Below are 21,691 nucleotides of genomic sequence, written 5' to 3'. Positions count from 1 at the left end.
TAACAAGGTATATTTTAAAGGTACAATAATATCTCTTGGGGCAGTCCTGGTTGGACGTGAGGAAGGGTTAATAATAACTTTTAGCCTTACCTTTGCCAGCTGGTGCTCATGCCTAGTCTGCTATCACAGTCTTGGTGTACATTGTCCTATCTCATTCTACTCTAAATATCACCAAGCTCACTTCTTTATATTAGTGAGGGAGATATTGACTATAGAAGTTTCCAGGGGCCTTGCAAATTCACTAAGTATTTAAATTTCCAAAGCCCAGTGTTGTCTTTCTTAAATGATGCCTTCCTACTCTTGATATGTTCTTAGATGTAGACATTATGGATGAGATTTCATCAGGTCTTTTCATATCTACAATAATTTTCATTTGTCTATAGCTTGTTCTAACACTCCTAAAACATTTTTAATAATTTCCTGTCTACATAAGGTGCCCTTTGCTAATGATTCTCAGGTTTCCAGTAAACACAGGGGAGATTTTTAATCCTCTCAATATACACACCTTTACCTGTAAGGAAATAGGTTTTTACTTTGAGAGTAATTAAATCTTTTAAATGTTCAACCTGTATTTTGTTTCTTACAGTAATTACAAATGAAAACAATAATCCATTTGGTGAGGGTTGTATATCCTAGAGAGTAGAAAACAGTGTTGGAAGATTATTTACAAAAAATAATAGCTCAACTAACAATTTCTGATTTCATAACATGAAGTTTATTTAAGCCAAATGATTTTAGAATCCTTTTGAAATGCTTGAGATCTTTTCCTTGATTTCTCTCCCTTCCTTTCCTTCACCCTCCCTCCCACCTTCACTCTCTGCTTGCCAATCTACCTCCCTTTTCTTCTCTCTCTTTCTTTCAGCTTGTGATTATCAATCATGAACACTTGGACCCGTTGTCAATGGCATCAGCATGAAGAAGACAGTACCACACTTGTGACCTTTAAGAAAATAGATGAAGTAACCAAAACAATGGATTTATTTGCTGTGTATGCACACCAATAGTAGCATAGTGTCCATGGCAGATGAGACGTTACTAGTCTTCTTGTTTCTATGGCTTTTCCAGTGCTTAGTGAAAGCTTTGCTTTCTAAGATTTGAGAGAGCCACTCTATTTCAATAATGGTCTGCCCAAAATATCACCTAAAAGTGCAAACTAGAGGAAAGAATTTGGAAAAGCCAATATTATTGTGATACAATGAATTCTTCCTTTCCTCCACTCTGCAGAGTCAGTTCCAGTCTTTTACATCTTATAAATGCTCAAACAATAAGGAGATTGAGGGAAATCACATCATATCATTTCATATTTCCTAATTTCCCATGATGGAGCATAAAAGCAATGACAAAGCAGAAGTATTGATCAAGACTGAAGCCCAGGTTTTGGCTTCTAGATGCCATTCTCCATTTACAGGAGTCAAGACAGATGGCTGATTGCAGAGCTGGGGCAGGGAGAGTACTATTGAGCCTGGGCCATCTAGTTGTACCAGAATGTTAAAAGGTGCTCAGAGACTCATGGAGACATTTCCAAAGGACATGAAACCAGTTTGGAAGGACTGCAACTGGCCAATACTGAGACGACTTAATATTAAAATGCATAATAACAACATGAGTTATAACCCTTGAATAACGTAAGGAAAAATGAGTCTATAACAAGAGCAGGCAAGCACTTTTGGTCAAGGGCCAGGAAGTTCATGCTTTAGGTTTTCAGGTGAACAAGTCAAGGGGTAATCAAAGATTCATGCAGTTTACTTGTATAACAAGAAATTGGACAAAATCCATAAATTTTTATTTTAAAATTCAAAATACATTAATAATTATAAATAATTTTTGTAATACATGTCTATGAATGAGAGAAATAGGTTTACTCTGGATGACCTAATACCATTAGACAAGTTTATTTTCACTGCACACATTGTTTCATGGCTTTCATCAAACCCAATTTAACTCACTCACATTGTGTAAATGACTTAATTTGTTTGGCCATCAAAGAAGCCACTCTGAAAATTATATGCTGCAACCTCATTTGTATTTTAGGCTTTAATGAAGAATTTCTGCAATAGTGAGATATTCTGTTAAAAAATTTTCTAAACTTTTGGCCATTTCTTTCCCATGACTTAGGGATATTTTGGGCAAGACTTAATCTGGTAATGTTAATGTATACTGTATTTTTTAAACACATCTATATGTCATTGCATAAACAAGGTTTTGTGATTGTGTTCAATAATAAAATAATCCATACTACACTGTCCCATAAACATGTGACATTCAAATACCATTTTCTCTGCTTCTCTTGGTTTTAAAAGAAGTGTTTATACTAATATTAGAAAGTAAATTGGGGTAAGGCAGTATGCATGGCACCCAAACACTGTTGAGTTAGTTATAAGGACATCATCATGATTTGTAATGGGACAAACAGCAGTGCCCATTAATGAAAGGGTAGAATGCTACATATAGCCTATGTCCTCTCTTATTGCAACTACTCAACTCTGCCATGGTAGTAAAGAAGCAGCCACAGGAAACACGTAAATAAATGAAGATACCTGCATTCCAATCAAATTTCATTTGTTAACACTATAATTTGTATTTCATATAAATATACTAAATGTTTTCGATTGCATTATACCAGAAATGAAGCAGCTTTTAAAAAGAAACCTATTAAGTTCCAATTCTAAGGCTATAGAAATGTTCTAACAAAAGCATATAGAAAAATATACCTTGATTTATAAAGGTATTCTCTGTCATATGGGAAAGGTACATGGCAACATTGCTGGACTCTGCAATTCCAGACATCCATGACTAAGCATCTGCTCTCTCTGTCAGTACTCCAAGCATCTGTAAAATTGGGAATCTCTGTTGGCTCTGAAGCAACTCCAAAATATCTCCCCACTTAAAGGACTCCAGTAAACTATCCAAGACCCAAACTTGAATGGACAGAGTCACATCTCAATCTAATATAAAGGTCACACCCACAGTTTGGTGTACATCTCCATGGAAATAATCTAACCAATGGTTCTACCATAAACAATAGATCTGGCACCAAAAGATTGGAGCAGGATTGAAGAAAATGGCTTTTCTGGGGTACACAATAGTTTCAAAATGGTACATTTCACAAAATACTATTCCTTTTTTTAATTTTTTAATTTTTATTTTTTTATAATTAAGAAAAGAATTAACAAAACAATTAGAAATCATTCCATTCTACATGTACAATCAGTAATTCTTAATAACATCACATAGTTGCATATTCATCATTTCTTAGTACATTTGCATCGATTTAGAAAAAGAAATAAAAAGACAACAGAATAAGAATTAAAACAATAATAGAAAGAAAAAAAAAACCTATACCTCACATGCAGCTTCATTCAGTGTTTTAACATAATTGCATTACAATTGGGTAGTATTGTGCTGTCCATTTCTGAGTTTTTATATCCAGTCCCGTTGTACAGTCTGTATCCCTTCAGCTCCAATTACCCCTTCTCTCTTTTTTTTTTAATTAACGGAAAAAAAGAAATTAACCCAACATTTAGAAATCATACCATTCTACATATGCAATCAGTAATTCTTAACATCCTCACATAGATGCATGACCATCATTTCTTAGTACATTTGCATCGGTTTAGAAGAACTAGCAACATAACCGAAAAAGATACAGAATGTTAATATAGAGAAAAAAATAAAAGTAATAATAGTAAAATCAAAACAAAACAAAAACCTATAGCTCAGATGTGCGGTTTCGCCCAACCGCTAAACTATCGGGGACCCTCAACAACTCAGCTTCTCACTGCTTGCTAGACGACACTGCCGCACGCAGAAAAGGGGTCGAGCTGGGGGTCTGGGTCCAAGGGGCGCACGCAGGAGCCCTCGCTGCGGGTCTAAAGGACTGGAGGCCGAGTCAATTAAGGCATGAAGCGAGGTAGCTTTATTGTTGGTAGACGCTTATGCCAGGGCCGCCAGAAGCTAAAGACCACGAGGCTCAGTGAGCCCTGGATTATATACAGGTTGAGGAGAGGCGGAGTTAGGGTGTGGCCTCCAGGGGAGGGTAGCCAATTACACAGGGAGGACGGATGAGTGACTGTGACCATAGAGATGCTGTTCCTGAGTGTACCCGTAGCAGAGGATGTTGGGTAGGTGGAGGACTAAGGAGAAGACCAATAGGGTTAGAGAGACAAGACTGCATCATCACTAGTTGCCGGTGGGGCTTGTAATTCAGAGGCTTAGAAGAACCGGACGTGCCAAAATGGCGAGGGAGGGAGAGAAAGAGACTAAGCCACCAGGCCAAGAATAAAATTATGCCACAATTCCTCTCTTTTTCTTTTTTTTAAAGAACATATTTGTGTGACAAGTGGCGGGCTTGAACCTTTGCTGGGAGGGGCAGTGATAAGATTCCCCTTGTGTGCAAGGCTCAGGGTTTCAGGGGAAGGGTATGTGCTGAGCCGACCCTTATGCAAATCTCATGTGCCCCAGAAGAGCCAGAGGAGGTCTGTTAGAGTGACCCTCTTCTGCGATTCTTGCGTCGCACCCAGCGGTGCCCATCTGGTGGACCCAGATGCACATACTCTGGTAACATGCAGCCCCCATGGGGGAGTGTGAGGAATGTGGGCAGGTGATGACTGTTATAACCTAGGGGAAGCAGGAGAGACTAGTCCTCCACTGTCCCCGGCCCGAGGGTGATCAGTCCTCAGGCGAGGCTAAGCCTGCGAGTCAAACCTGGGCTTGTCTGCGTTCCTCCATAGAACAGTCTGGGCGAGCAGGCTGAGCATAACAGCAGCCAAAACTGGGCCTCAGCTCAAGACCAGCGACAGAGAATGAGCAGCCTAGAAACGAGAAATGTTGAGGAGCAATAATGAGAATTTTATAGGAAAGGTAGTGCTATAAGTTGCGAGGGCGAGCAACACTAGCTAACTATACCTGCACTTGCTGCTGGTTGTCTGCATAAGAGAAAGGGTTTAGAGTTGCTAGAGCAAGAAGTTTTTAGGTATGCAGTGAAAATTTAGTCTCGCAAGGTGAGACGGGGCATAGAATGGTTAGCCGGGATAGGAGTAACACAGATTTTAGTGAAGGGGTACCGTCCATTGCAAACAGAGGAGGCAAGTTTACAAGCAGCTTTTACATTTAGAACAATTAAGTCTCTTTGCTGTTGTAAATTGAACACAGCGCTATGCATCAGATGGTTGATATTTTCTTGCGTCTCCAAAGCTTGAGAGGTAGTTTGGGTCACGTTGAGGAGAGTCTCTGCAGTGACAGAGGCTTGAGTGAAGGTCACGGTGGTAACCGCACTGGCTGCTATAGCGGCGATGATGGCGGTGGCGATGGGGCTACGTGTTGCGCTGGGCAAGTTGTTACAGGATTCCTAGAAACAAGACTTAAAAGGAGAACTTATTTTTGGCACCTGCTAAAATCCTTTTAAGATGAAGTCCCAACAGAATACAGCCCAGCAGCTGGGGTCCGGTTACCCTGACTGCCTGCATCACTTTGTCCCGCACAGCTATTTTAATTATTCTTTTAATTAAAGGAGACACACTATGATATGGCAAGCAAAATTCTTTATAATAGATTCCAATCTTTTGGGGCAATTGTTGCTAATATCACTGCCCACACTAGGGCCAGAGGACAAATGAATAAGAACCAATAATAGTTCATGAGATGTTAGTGATGGGGTAAACCTGTAAGCAGGAGTTCTTCTGGCTCCCGGTCTTTGGCTTTATTTGTAGAGGCCGTTGCTGGTCAGATGGAGCATGAAGGGATCCAGAGGGGTTGCGGCTCACTTTCTGGAAAGACACAAGCAAAACCGCGCCCCTGCGCTAGGAGTGGGGCGGGACCTGACCAAGTATTTGTGACTGGGTCACGCCAGTAGACTAAGGGGACCACTGAAGGTCGGTTGGCTGGGCCCCAATGCCTGTGCAGGGGTGACAGACCATCTTTGTCAAAGGTCAACAAATTTAAAACTATGAGGACTTGAGTAATAATGTCTTTGGGTGATGCCTGAGGCATGTTACTTCTTTGCTTTTCAATTTGAATTTTGATCCTTTTGTTTAGTGCCTCAACCATGGCCTGCCCCTGAGGGTTATAGGGGATGCCAAAATGGTGAGTGATGTTGTACATATCCAGAAAACTTTTGAAGGCAGCGCTGCGATACACAGGACCATTGTCTGTTTTTAGGTCCCAAGGGACTCCCATAAAGAGAATTCCTTGCCTGAGGGCTTGAACACAATGCTTGGCAGTCTCTCCTGGGAGAGGGACCGTGTAACACATGCCAGAATAGGTATCTATAATTACATGCAAATATTTGTGCCGCCCGAAAGACGGAACATGAGTGACATCCATCTGCCATCTAGCGTTTGGCTTGAGACCTCGGGGATTTACCCCTTGTGGCTGTAGAGGTCCCAAGGGCATGAATGGAGCGCAAGTGGCGCAGCTTCTGACTAAATGCTTAGCTGTTTCGATAGGCAACCCACATAGATGCCGGATTGCCCCAGCAGGTGGAACCTGCTGTGTAACTGTTTGGCAGCATTGACGGGGTCCAGCACTGTTGCGAGGACCTGGGCTGAGACAGCCCTGTCAACGAGCCGATTGCCTTTGGCAATGAGGCCTGGGAGGCCCGAGTGGCTGCGTACATGTGCAATGAACCACGGAGGCCCTCTTTCTTCAAGGGTGTTTTTTAGTAAAAATAAGAATTTGTCTATAGGCTTACTTGGATCGGGGTAGAACATGGCTAAGGCGAGGACTTTACAAACTTGGTAGGTGTACAAACTATCAGTGAAAATATTTACAGGCTCTTCAGGGAATTGTTGTAAGGCTAGGGTGACAGCTACCAACTCCCCTACCTGTACCGAGTGATGGTTTGACTGCACAACGCAGACAGGCTCTTTGCGGTGAGGGACAAAGGCTACAAACGCGAGTTTGGTTTTAGAGGCGTCTGTAAAAATAGTAGTGGCTCATGGCACAGGGGCCGATGCTGGGAAAGGGTGAAAAGGACCCGAGCTTGGCCATAGTGGGATGTGTCTGACTGCCTGACAGAGCTTGTGAGGAGGGTATTTGCTGGAGACCCTCCCCGTGGAAGCTGAGCATTAGCGCCTGCATGTCGGGATTAAATTGTAGCAGCCAGGTAAACTGCTTGTCCTCAATAGGCCAGATTAGTACATCTGGAGGCCTCCCTACCAGCTGAACTGCTGCTTTGATTAGGTCTTGGGCTAAGGTTATCCACAGCTTTACCTGTGGGCAGATTTTACGGAGTTTACTTTTGGCTGGATGCATCCACATTAGGGGATCATCTTGCCAAAGAACGCCCGATGGTGGATGGTAGGTGTCTAGGATCATGGCTATTAGTGACTGATTAGGTTGATATCTACCCAGGTTACTGGAGGCAAAACATTCATTGAAAAGGTGTAAGGCTAGTTTCGCCTTCCATGTGAGCTTAATATGTTGATTAATGGCCTCGACTGTCTTGTTGCTAGTTTTTAACAATGAGAACAGTGGTTCCAACTGTTGGGTTGTTACGGGGAGGGCCAACCTGACCCAATTTATTTGCCTGCAAAGCTGTTGTAACTCATGCAATCGTAGGCGTTCCGGAATTTCAAATGAAAATTTAGTAGGTGCAACCTTTTGACCAATGGTATAGCCCAAGAATGTGTAGGGAGGAGTGGTTTGGACTTTTTGGGCTGGACAGTTAGCCCCAAACTTTGGAGATTAGCGATTAGCAACGACAAGACAGTCTGCAATTGTTCCTGAGTATCCGCTCCTACAAGCACATCGTCCATATAATGGAGAAGAGTGGCTTGCGAGCAGAGAGGCTGCACAGCAACATTCACATATGCCTGACAAATGGCTGGGCTATTTCGCATGCCTTGTGGTAGAACCTTCCATTGATAATGCTGTGCTGCCCCCATGTGGTTAGTAACTGGCACTGTGAAGACAAATTTTTCTTTGTCCCTGTCATGTAACGGAATGGAGAAGAAACAGTCCTTTATATCTATGGTGGCTATTTGCAGATGTTTAGCAAGAGCTGCAGGGTGAGGCATGCCAGGCTGAGGGGACCCCATAGGTCGGATATGCTTGTTAATTTCCCTGAGGTCATGAAGAAGTCTAAATTTGGTACCTCCCTTTTTACTGATGATAAAAACTGGAGAATTGTAAGGACTACGTGATGGCTCTATGTGTCCTGCGACTAATTGCTCTTGCACTAGTCGCTCTAATATTGTTAGCTTGTGGGACGGAAACGGCCACTGCTCCACCCAGATAGGCTCCTCTGTGTCCCATTGAAGAGGAGTGGGTGCTGGAGGTGTAACGCGAGCAGTGGCGCAAACTATTGGGGGGCTGCGAGGTAGTATCGGTCCCTACGTCTGTGGGGATGGCTCGCCCCCAGAGGGCCTGGCCGATGGTGGTTGAGAAACATTCTTGAGGGGGCTGCGTGGTAATATATGCCCCTGAGGCTGCTAGAATGTCTCGCCCCCATAAGATCTGGTCAATGGTGTTTAGAAACAATGGCCTGAAGACACCTCGGTGGCCTTCTTCATCCTCGCATGTAAGGGGAATGGCGGCTCTCGCCGAGGGGGCAGAGCCCGTGGCACCGATTACTGCGGGCCCTGCGGTAGTTGGGCACAGATTCTTCCATTTTGCAGGAAGGCATGAAATTTCTGCTCCCGAGTCCACCGTACCTAGAAGCCAATCGGCTCCGATTTTTAGTTTACGGGTGGGTTTGTTCGGGGTTATAGGAATGGTCCACATTATGGTTTGGGGGTGTTCCTGCTGACACCCCGGGTCTCTTGGGGATGGGGCTGAGACCTGCCCCTTTGGAAGTTTAAAGGTGGGTTAGGTGCGTGGCAATTGCGTGCCCAGTGATAGCCATTGTTACACTTTGGGCAAGGGGTTTTGGGCTTTCTCTCTTGCCAGCGTTTTCCTTCCGGTGGCTTGGCCCCCGTGTCTCTCGGGTCAGGTTGCTTAGGACACTCCCGAGCAAAATGTCCAGACTCACCGCACTGTTAACATTCATTAGTAGCTCTAAGTGTGAGTGCTAGGGAGTCAGCAAGATCTCTTGCGGAAGGGTTAATGTTGGAACAAGCAAGTACCCAGTCAGAGATGGACTTCTCTCTAACGCCTGCCAGCGCTTGTCTGAAGATGGGACGGGCCCCCTCAAATATAAGTTCCTTAGCCAGTGCATCCTGCCCCTGATGATCATATATTTTGTTTCTGCAAGCCTCTTGTACCCTAGAGACAAAGGAGGCGAAATCCTCATCTGTTTTCTGAATTAACTTGGTAATTTGTTCTGGTCTGGAGGCTGAACAATTATGGAAGGCCCGCATGGCTACTTCTCGTAACTGAACCCAAAACCCATACGGGGCAGCGGTATAGACCGCTGGGTCGAAGTACCGACTGCTCACGAGGAAAGACTCGAGAGGGATGCCGAGGCCCGGGGGCCCTCCTGGGTAATCTATTTGTCGAGCAGCCCGCTCGGCCTCTGAGTTGAAGTGCGCCTTCCAATCAACATACTGGCCTGGGGTGAGAATAACTCTGGCTAGAGTTGTCCAGTCATGAGGTGTGTTAAGCTGCGTGGACATTTCCTCTAGCAGGTGGGTCGCGTATGGACTCACAAACCCGTCTTCCTTGACCGCTTTGCACAGTTGCTTGATTGCCTCTGCACTGTGAGGATACCAAGCAAGTGGGTGCTGCTGCATCGGCTGGAGATTCATAGGGAAGCATCCAACCATGGGCGGCGGGAGGGGCCGCTGGGGCTCAGTAGGCCATGCCACTACAGCGGACTGAACAGGTGGGCTACCAGGCCAGACTGGGCCAGCAGCCATGGCCCCAGAGTCACAAAATGATGGACGGGTCTCACAAAATGGCGGAGGAGGGGCATAAGATGGCGGACCAGGCTCCTCCCCTGTGAGAGGAGGGGTCGAGGGAGTGTCGTTCCGCTTTTTTAACTCCGGAGGAGGCAGAAGTGGGTTGGGAGGGAGTGAGTTATGAGATGGCTCCTGGCCACTCCCTTTCGGGAGGGTGGGGTAGAGGTTCTTCCTGTGGCTTTGCTCTTTACTCGAGGAAGAAGCCGGAAGGCCGCCATTTGTATCCCTCGGGGGATCTACCTCTAGCCGATTATTAAGCTGATCGAGCAGCGACTCGGCAACCGAGTCTGACTCAGAATCGGAGCCGTCAGTCTCCGCGGCCCTCACTCGGGCCGGGCGGCCATCTGTCGGTGGCGAGGAGCCCTGAAGGCAGGAGCGAATGGCAATGAGAGTGGGGAGCAACCCCAGGGGGAAACGCTTACCCTCGTGCTCCATTTTGTCCATTACTCTAGCAGTTAGCTGATCATAAGTATCTGTACTCCACAGGTGGCAAGTAACTAGCCACGGGTTAAAAGGAAGCAGGAGATCCCAATAAACCTGCAGCTGCTTAACAGAGACTTTACATTTATGAGTGTCTAAGAGTGCCGCTAGGGCACGGACCTGTGGTGCCTGCTGCCAAGTAATTCTGCTACCCATGTTAACCAAAATTTAGTGAGACAACTAGCCACTCCGGTTAGGGCCTAGGACTTCCTTTGGAGTTTATTTGGGTGGCTAGTGCCGAGGGCGCTTACCTTGGACGAGGTCCTAGGGTGCCATGGGAGTTCGCTGGGTGAGGAGAGAGGGGTCCCTGTTCGGGCGCCTCTTGCGGTTTGGCCCAACCGCTAAACTATCGGGGACCATCGACAACTCAGCTTCTCACTGCTTGCTAGACGACACTGCCGCATGCAGAAAAGGGGTCGAGCCGGAGGTCTGGGTCCAAGGGGCGCACGCAGGAGACCTCGCTGCAGGTCTAAAGGACTGGAGGCCGAGTCAATTAAGGCATGAAGCGAGGTAGCTTTATTGTTGGTAGACGCTTATGCCAGGGCCGCCAGAAGCTAAAGACCACGAGGCTCGGTGAGCCCTGGATTATATACAGTTTGAGAAGAGGCAGAGTTAGGGCATGGCCTCCAGGGGAGGGTAGCCAATTACACAGGGAGGACGGATGAGTGACTGTGACCATAGAGATGCTGTTCCTGAGTGTACCCGTAGCAGAGGATGTTGGGTAGGTGGAGGACTAAGGAGAAGACCAATAGGGTTAGAGAGACAAGACTGCATCATCACTAGTCGCCGGTGGTGAGGCTTGTAATTCAGAGGCTTAGAAGAACCGGATGTGCCAAAATGGTGAGGGAGGGAGAGAAAGAGACTAAGCCACCAGGCCAAGAATAAAATTATGCCACACAGATGCAGCTTCATTCAGTGTTTTAACAAGATTACTTTACAATTAGGTATTACTGTGTTGTCCATTTTTGAGTTTTTGTATCTAGTCCTGTTGCACAGTCTGTATCCCTTCAACTCCAATTGCCCATTATCTTACCCTGTTTCTACCTCCTGCTGGACTCTGTTACCAATGACATATTCCAAATTTATTCTCAAATGTCTGTTCACATCAGTGGGACCATACAGTATTTGTCCTTTAGTTTTTGGCTAGACTCACTCAGCATAATGTTCTCTAGGTCCATCCATGTTATTACATGCTTCATAAGTTTATCCTGTCTTAAAGCTGCATAGTATTCCATCGTATGTATATACCACAGTTTGTTTAGACACTCTTCTGTTGATGGAGATTTCGGCTGTTTCCATCTCTTTGCAATTGTAAATAATGCTGCTATAAACGTTGGTGTGCAAATGTCCATTTGTGTCTTTGCCCTTAAGTCCTTTGAGTAGATACCCAGCAATGGTATTGCTGGGTTGTATGGCAATTCTATATTCAGCTTTTTGAGGAACCATCAAACTGCCTTCCACAGTGGTTGCACCATTTGACATTCCCACCAACAGTGGATAAGTGTGCCTCTTTCTCTGCATCCTCTCCAGCACTTGTCATTTTCTGTTTTGTTGATAATGGCCATTCTGGTGGGTGTGAGATGATATCTCATTGTGGTTTTGATTTGCATTTCTCTAATGGCCAGGGACATTGAGCATCTCTTCATGTGCCTTTTGGACATTTGTATTTCCTCTTCTGATAGGTGTCTGTTCAAGTCTTTTTCCCATTTTGTAATTGGGTTGGCTGTCTTTTTGTTGTTGAGATGAACAATCTCTTTATAAATTCTGGATACTAGACCTTTATCTGATATATCATTTCCAAATATTGTCTCCCATTCTGTAGGCTGTCTTTCTACTTTCTTGATGAAGTTCTTTGATGCACAAAAGTGTTTAATTTTGAGGAGCTCCCATTTATTTATTTCCTTCTGCAGTGTTCGGGCTTTAGGTTTAAGGTCCATAAAACCGCCTCCAGTTGTAAGATCCATGAGATATCTCCCAACATTTTCCTCTAACTGTTTTATGGTCTTAGACCTAATGTTTAGATATTTGATCCATTTTGAGTTAACTTTTGTATAGGGTGTGAGAGATGGGTCTTCTTTCATTCTTTTGCTTATGGATATCCAGTTCTCTAGGCACCATTTATTGAAGAGACTGTTCTGTCCCAGGTGAGTTGGCTTGACTGCCTTATCAAAGATCAAATGTCCATAGATGAGATGGTCTATATCTGAGCACTCTATTTGATTCCATTGGTTGATATATCTATCTTTATGCCAATACCATGCTATTTTGACCACTGTGGCTTCATAATATGCCTTAAAGTCAGGCAGCGCGAGACCTCCAGCTTCGATTTTTTTCCTCAAGATGTTTTTAGCAATTCGGGGCACCCTGCCCTTCCAGATGAATTTGCTTATTGGTTTTTCTATTTCTGAAAAATAAGTTGTTGGGATTTTGATTGGTATTGCATTGAATATGTAAATCAATTTAGGTAGGATTGACATCTTAACTATATTTAGTCTTCCAATCCATGAACACGGTATGCCTTTCCATCTATTTAGGCCTTCTGTGATTTCTTTTAACAGTTTTTTGTAGTTTTCTTTATATAGGTTTTTTGTCTCTTTAGTTAAATATATTCCTAGGTATTTTATTCTTTTAGTTGCAATTGTAAATAGGATTTGTTTCTTGATTTCCCCCTCAGCTTGTTCATTACTAGTGTATAGAAATGCTACAGATTTTTGAATGTTGATCTTGTAACCTGCTACTTTGCTGTACTCATTTATTAGCTCTAGTAGTTTTGTTGTGGATTTTTCTGGGTTTTCGACGTATAGTATCATATCGTCTGCAAACAATGATAGTTTTACTTCTTGCTTTCCAATTTTGATGCCTTGTATTTCTTTTTCTTGTCTAATTGCTCTGGCTAGAACCTCCAACACTATGTTGAATAATAGTGGTGATAGTGGACATCCTTGTCTTGTTCCTGATCTTAGGGGGAAAGTTTTCTATTTTTCCCCATTGAGGATGATATTAGCTGTGGGTTTTTCATATATTCCCTCTATCATTTTAAAGAAATTCCCTTGTATTCCTATCTTTTGAAGTGTTTTCAACAGGAAAGGATGTTGAATCTTGTCAAATGCCTTCTCTGCATCAATTGAGATGATCATGTGATTTTTCTGCTTTGATATGTTAATATGGTGTATTAGATTAATTGATTTTCTTATGTTGAACCATCCTTGCATACCTGGGATAAATCCTACTTGGTCATGATGTATAATTCTTTTAATGTGTTGTTGGATATGATTTCCTAGAATTTTATTGAGGATTTTTGCATCTATATTCATTAGAGAGATTGGTCTGTAGTTTTCTTTTTTTGTAATATCTTTACCTGGTTTTGGTATGAGGGTGATGTTGGCTTCATAGAATGAATTAGGTAGTTTTCCCTCCAATTTGATTTTTTTGAAAAGTTTGAGGAGAATTGGTACTGATTCTTTCTGGAACGTTTGGTAGAATTCACATGTGAAGCCATCTGGTCCTGGACTTTTCTTTTTAGGAAGATTTTGAAAGACTAATTCAATTTCTTTACTTGTGATTGGTGTGTTGAGGTCATCTATGTCTTCTTGAGTCAAAGGTGGTTGTTCATGTCTTTCCAGGAACCCGTCCATTTCATCTAAATTGTTGTATTTATTAGTGTAAAGTTGTTCATAGTATCCTGTTAATACCTCCTTTATTTCTGTGAGGTCAGTAGTTATGTCTCCTCTTCCATTTCTGATCTTATTTATTTGCATCCTCTATCTTCTTCTTTTTGTCAGTCTTGATAAGGGCCCATCAATCTTATTGATTTTCTCATAGAACCAACTTCTGGTCTTATTGATTTTTTCTATTGTTTTCATGTTTTCAATTTCATTTATTTCTGCTCTGATCTTTGTTATTTCTTTCCTTTTGTTTACTTTGGGATTAGTTTGCTATTCTTTCTCCAGTTCTTCCAAGTGACAGTTAATTCCTGCATTTTTGTCTTTCTTCTTTTCTGATATAGGCATTTAGGGCAATAAATTTCCCTCTTAGCACTGCCTTTGCTGCGTCCCATAAGTTTTGATATGTTGTGTTTTCATTTTCATTTGCCTCGAGGTATTTACTAATTTCTCTTGCAATTTTTTCTTTGACCCACTCGTTGTTTAAGAGTGTGTTGTTGAGCCACCACGTATTTGTGAATTTTCTGGCATTCCGCCTATTATTGATTTCCAACTTCATTCCTTTATGATCCGAGAAAGTGTTGTGTATGATTTCTATCTTTTTAAATTTGTTAAGACTTGCTTTGTGACCCAGGATATGGTCTATCTTTGAGAATGATCCATGAGCACTTGAGAAAAAGGTGTATCCTGCTGTTGTGGGATTTAATGCCCTATAAATGTCTGTTAAGTCTAGCTCCTTTATAGTAATATTCATATTCTCTATTTCTTTATTGATCCTCTGTCTAGATGTTCTGTCCATTGATGAGAGTGGGGAATTGAAGTCTCCAACTATTATGGTATTTGTATCTATTTCCCTTTTCAGTGTTTGCAGTGTATTCCTCACGTATTTGGGGGCATTCTTGTTCAGTGCATAAATATTTATGATTGTTATGTCTTCTTGTTTAATTGTTCCTTTTATTAGTATATAGTGTCCTTCTTTGTCTCTTTTAACTGTTTTACATTTGAAGTCTAACTTGTTGGATATTAGTATAGCCACTCCTGCTCTTTTCTGGTTGTTACTTGCATGAAATATCTTTTCCCAACCTTTCACTTTCAACCTATGTTTATCTTTGGGTCTAAGATGTGTTTCCTGTAGACAGCATATAGAAGGATCCCGTTTTTTAATCCATTCTGCCATTCTATGTCTTTTGATTTAGGAATTCAGTCCATTAACATTTAGTGTTATTATTGTTTGGATAATATTTTCCTCTACCATTTTGCCTTTTGTATTATATATATCATATCTGACTTTCCTTCTTTCTACACTCTTCTCCATACCTCTCTCTTCTGTCTTTTCGGTTCTGACTCTAGTGCTCCCTTTAGTATTTCTTGCAGAGCTGGTCTCTTGGTCACAAATTCTCTCAGTGACTTTTTGTCTGAGAATGTTTTAATTTCTCCCTCATTTTTGAAGGACAATTTTGCTGGATATAGGAGTCTTGGTTGGCAGTTTTTCTCTTTTAGTAATTTAAATATATCATCCCACTGTCTTCTAGCCTCCATGGTTTCTGCTGAGAAATCTACACATAGTCTTATTGGGTTTCCCTTGTATGTGATGGATTGTTTTTCTCTTGCTGCTTTCAAGATCCTCTCTTTCTCTTTGACCTCTGACATTCTAACTAGTAATTGTCTTTGAGAACGCCTATTTGGGTCTAATCTCTTTGGGGTGTGCTGCACTTCTTGGATCTGTAATTTTAGGTCTTTCATACGAGTTGGGAAATTTTCAGTGAAAATTTCTTCCATTAGTTTTTCTCCTCCTTTTCCCTTCTCTTCTCCTTCTGGGACACCCACAACACGTATATTTGTGCGGTTCATATTGTCCTTGAGTTCCCTGATACCCTGTTCAAATTTTTCTATTCTTTTCCCGATAGTTTCTGTTTGTTTTTGGAATTCAGATGTTCCATCCTCCAAATCGCTAATTCTATCTTCTGTCTCTTTGAATCTATCATTGTAGGTATCCATTGTTTTTTCTATCTTTTCTACTTTGTCCTTCACTTCCATAAGTTCTGTGATTTGTTTTTTCAGTTTTTCTATTTCTTCTTTATGTTCAGCCCATGTCTTCTTCATGTCCTCCCTCAATTTATCGATATCGTTTTTGAAGAGGTTTTCCATTTCTGTTCATTTATTCAACATTAGTTGTCTCAGCTCCTGTATCTCATTTGAACTATTGGTTTGTTCCTTTGACTGGGCCATATTTTCAATTATTCGAGCGTGATCTGTTATCTTCTGTTGGCGTCTGCACATTTAGACAGATTTCCCTGGGTATTGGATCCAAAAGTTTGGAACATTTTTCTGTGAAATCTCTGGGTTCTGTTTTTCTTATCCTGCCCAGTAGGTGGCGCTCGTGGCACACATTTGTCTGTGGGTCCCACCAGTAAAAGGTGCTGTGGGACCTTTAACTTTGGAAAACTCTCACCGTCCGGGAGGTTCGCTAGCCGAAGTGGCTTGGAAGAGTGCGAGCCGGCCCGGGGTCCGAACGCGGGGAGGGTTGCTGGCCGCCGCAGCCCAGGAAAGCGCCCGTCCAAATTTCCTAGTCGTCCCGGGGCGACAAGCATGGCGGGAGGGCGCCAGCGGCAGCGGCCCGCCCGGGAGAGTGCACATTCCTGGGGAGTCATGGGTTTGGAAGGGGCCTCCCCCACCTCTCACCATTCTCCACGGCCTGGGGATTTCCGATCCAATTCTCTCAGTTGGTCCAGGGGGCCGCGCGTGGTGTTGGCGCCAACCGCCGCAGTTTCAGGGGACCGCCTCTCCAATTCTCCCAGCCGGCCCGGGAAGGGGGAAGGGAGTGACTCCGGCTACTTGCCACCCCGCCCGGTGAAGTCCGCGCGCCTCGGTGATCTCACCCGAGCAGCTTCTCTCAGCCAGCCAGCCGTTCCAGGATGGGGTACGCTGTCTTTTTTTTTTCTGTGTTGTGGCTTTGGGAGCTGTTCTGTATCATTTCTACTCCCCTAGTAGCTTTCCTGGAGAAGAAACTAAGATCTGCGCGTCTTACTAAGCTGCCATCTTCTCTGGAAGTCAAAATACTATTCTTTTAATTATCTTTCAAGTAATTACAATTACAAAGTCTTTGAGCATGACTAATAGAAAATAGGCAATGAGCAGGATTCGGCTCAGAGCATCATTTGCTGATACCCACTCTATTCAGATTTAAATAAATGAGAAGGGAAATTTCTTCCTTGGACTTAAATATGAAGTAATAAAAAGAGACGATATGATGGAGTGAAAGCCACCAGTGATGCTCATAATAATGGGTAGAAGTGTCATTAGTAAACAGGCTATATCCTCACAAAATATTTCAAAATAAATGTTGCTGTTTGCTGAAGCTGCCAGAATGTAAAATACGATAAGTGGATTGGTTTTTCTAAAGGGGATTTAATATGTTACAAGTCACAATTTAAGGCCATGAAAATGTCCAGATTAAGGCACAAATAAGAAGACATCTTCTCAGAGGAGAGGCAGCTGGCATTCTAGTTCCTCAATCACACGGAGGGCACAAGGCAATATTTGCTGTCCTCTCATGGCTTATGGTTTCAAGTGGGTCTCTCAACTCTTATGTGTCCTTCTGGATTCTCCTTGCTCATTTTTCCTTCTGCATTTCCAAATGTCTGTGTTCTCTCTGAAATGTCCCCCTCTTAAAGGACATCAGTATTTGATTAAGGCCCATCTTGAATGGGTAAAGACACATCTCCATGGAAACAACCTACTCAAAAGTTTCCATCCACAACTGGGTGGGTCACATCACCATGGAAACAACCTAATCATAAGGTCCCACTCAACAATGGGTCTTCTCTCACATTTTATTGCTCTTTGTAACTTTATGGTATATTTTGATCAATTTTTTTTTAATTTCATACAATTTTTTCATGCCTAAGAAACTCTTCCCTGACCCAAGATCAGAAATGCATTCTACAATATATGTTTATGTGTCAAAGTCTTGCTGTCATATTTCAGTTCTTAATCCTTAAATACAATGTGTGATAGAGGTCCATTTCCATTTTTTCCATAGAAATATAAAATCATTTGCCCAAGCATTCTCTGTTGAATTGTTTCTCATTTCTTCACTGATATCCAGTGTCATCTTGACTATAAATTGAATGTCACATAATTCTCAAGAAGGGTAAATTGACACTGCTTCTAAGGAAGGTAATCTGCAATATTTATCAAAGTCACAAATAGTAATTTCACTTCTAGGAATTCATCTAATATGCTATCACACATGTGAAATGTTATGTGAATGAGGTCATGATTGTAATGTTCTTTGAAATACCAAAATATTGATAAATATTAATAAATTTCCATGGAGAATAGATAGGATAAATGAATTTCCTTCATATAACATATTATTATTCACCTGCTAAATAGTCTGAGAGGATAACCAAAAATTATTAAAGCTATTTATTTATTCTGCCTGCATGTTGTTTACAGCTAGAGAAACCCTAAGGACATTTTGGTCTCATATTATCATTTTTCAAATTTGGTGATTACATTACAAGCTCCAGAGAATTTAGAACAATGCATGAAACAGTTTCTAGATGAAAAAGATAACTATGAATTTATTTACCAAACCACATGTTTATGAGATAATGTTGCCATTTACCCAAGTTCTCCACTTGGGGAGCATATTTTGAGGAGATGGAGAAGGGAGATAATTGTTGGAGGAATGCATATGAATGTTTATTATTGTCCATCTATTTATTCTGTCACCATCTTTCTGTCCTTACCAGGACTACTTTGAGAGGATGTCAAGGTTGCAAAAGCATATTTTTTATGAAATATTTTTACCAGACTATATAAGAATCATAAGCATACTAGCTATTAAAACGATCTAGATCCATATCTCTATATGTTCCAGAACAGCTAATGTTCATGGTGGGTGTAGTTAGTGTGCCCTGCTACAGGCCTGTGGTAGACCTCATAAGGCAGCTGTGGAACTTCTCATTTCACTGCCGAGAAGAGTGGTTAGTACCACAGGGTTGTGGAGTGTGCACCCGGGGCTTTCACTCATTTAGTAGACTATACTTAGTTTCTGTCATTTTGTTGATAGTAGTGTTGCTAGAATGAAGAATAATATTTTAGAATAGAGAGTAGGAGGAGAACTAGAGGACTGTTTTCGCATGGAGGAAATAGGAAAAAGAAAAATCTTACCCAAAGAAATCTTCAAAATTTGATCAATGGTTTCCTTATCTCTGTATTGCTGTTTTCTTATATACATAGAGTGACTTTCAAGGGCATATTCTATTATAAATCAGGAAATTGTTTTTCAGGGTACTCGCAGTTTGTTTTAATTTGCTAAACTGTTGCAATAATCCTGTGGTGGATTGGCTTTTATAAAGGGCATTTATTTACATATGTATTTTATATATATGCCGTTCTTCTGAGGAAAGGCAGGAGGCTTTTATCTGAGTTCTGTCACATGGGAAGGCACACAGTGACTTGTGCTGGGCTTCCGTCCCTGTGCCTGGGTTCAGTTTTTCCTAGGGTGGTTCCTTTCTGCATCTCCAAATGTCTGGGTCTGAGCTGCTAAGCTCTCTTCTGACCTCTCTCTTTTAAGCCTCCAACTAATTAAATTAAACATCACTCTTTGCGGAAGACACTTCCTTAACTGACAGCAGATGTTATCAGCCATAGATAAATTTCATATACTGATGATTTCAGTCCACAGTAACAGAACAACTGGGCACCATCATCTGGCTAGTTGACACCTGAAACTAACTGCTATAACATTGGAAGACATATGGATGTCCAGAAGTGGAGGCTGTATTTTTCCTTTCTGAGACTTCTAAATTAGAAAAGAAAGACAATAATTTATTGTTTATTAAGTGCAACATCTTCATCTCATTGCATATTAATTTTTTCCACGGTGTTCTTAAGCCTTCAATTGTGATATCAGCCCAAACATGACTTCAATATTCTGTTCATGAAGTATGAAGATATGAAGAAGGTAAGATGAGTTTATTTTTAAAAATAATTATTTCCTCAAAATCCTTTCTTCTCTTGGTTAGTGAGAACCACATTCTCCTGTCTTGGTCAAGTTCACATGTAAATATTCCTACTCAGGTTTCTTTATGATCTTCTAATTTTTTGCCCACCTCTGAATTGCTATATTCTTGGGGCTCTCCTCCAGGCCTCCTCATGATGCACAGTCTTCACTTATGATTTTTTCTCTTATATCTTCCTGCACAATAGAGGGAAATCCAGATGTCCAGAGTAGCCAGATGTAAATAAAGAGGAGGACACTGTCTAGTGCTGGGGTGAGATGCTACTATTACGGTATGGCTCCTTATCACCAGAGGAGAATTTGTGCCCCAGGATGCAAGCTCTTCCTATCTTTAAGAGATCCTTGAAATGTAGATTTCATGCAAAATCACTAAATTTTTAAATATTGGTAATTGAAGGAATGCTATCCTAAGACGTTGTGTAAAGCACACAAAACACACTTGAAACTCATTATTCTGACCCTCTTGAGTTTTAAGTTGAATCATCTATATGTTATTCTTTCATTTATTTAAAGATATTGAATGGCTACTATGTGGTGGGCACTGAATCATTAGAAAAACTGAATTAGTCTCTTTTTTCATACAGTTCATCTTCTAACAGGGAGGACAGGGATTTATCTAGTTAAATATACAATTCAAAACTGCTGGTAAGTGTTTTGAAGAGAAGTGCAGGTATGATGTCACTATATGTAACAAGATGATTGGACAGAGTCAAGGTGATGAGAGTGGTTTTCCAGAAGAAGTAGCATGGGAACTGCAAAGCTAGATAAATATGTTATTATTATTGACACAAATCAAAATTTTGTTTTAAACCTTGTCTGATGGGTCTCACAGAGAGAAGATCAAAGAGAGCATTGCTGGAATGTGGTTTTTATTCAATAATAATCTAAAGAATCCTCTTAGCAGGATTTTCCTGGTTAACTAGATTTTTTAATTTGGTATAAATGAGCATTTATTGACTTATGTGATGCAGCTACACTAAAGGATGGAAGTTCCTTTTGTAACTAGCCCTTTTGGTTAGTCAGATTTAAAAGTTGAGGACTCTCCAACATAGCTTTTCCTACATATAATTACTACTAATCTGATACCAAATGCCATTATGGCATAGAAAAGAGGTTGTAAGAAATGGAATATGATGATGTGGAGCCTCCCACATATTTACATATTTTGGTTTCTGCTATTGCTTCTATCTTATGTCTTAAGCTAAACACCAACAATGTTCAATTTTTTTAAGTAAGGTTTTTATATCATGAGAATCTGATGTTTGTCTTTTGTTTTGTTTTGTTTTGTTTTTCAGCTACTTGGTCATATATTTCATCACTATCATTTCAGGTGCATTTAAATTTAAGATTTTTAAAATTTTCTGTTTTGTATGTCTTTAATCAATATGAAAATTCCTTTATATTTAAGTATTTTGTGCTTAAATTTTACTTCATGTAATATCTGCAGAGGTGTACCAGCTTACTTTTTTTGTCTTTCTTTAAAATATAATTTTATTGAGATACATTCACACAGCATACAATCCAACTGAAGCATTCAATAAATGGTTCACAGTATCGTCACATAGTTGTGCATTCATCATAATGATCCATTTTAGAACATTTGCATTGTTCAAGAAACAGAAATAAAAAGAAAAATGAAAGTCCATAACATCCCATATCCTTTATACTCCTCCTATTAT

Source organism: Tamandua tetradactyla, chromosome 5 (assembly GCF_023851605.1).
Source record: "Tamandua tetradactyla isolate mTamTet1 chromosome 5, mTamTet1.pri, whole genome shotgun sequence".
NCBI classification, from domain to species: domain Eukaryota; kingdom Metazoa; phylum Chordata; class Mammalia; order Pilosa; family Myrmecophagidae; genus Tamandua; species Tamandua tetradactyla.
This window is presented reverse-complemented; position numbering follows the sequence as displayed.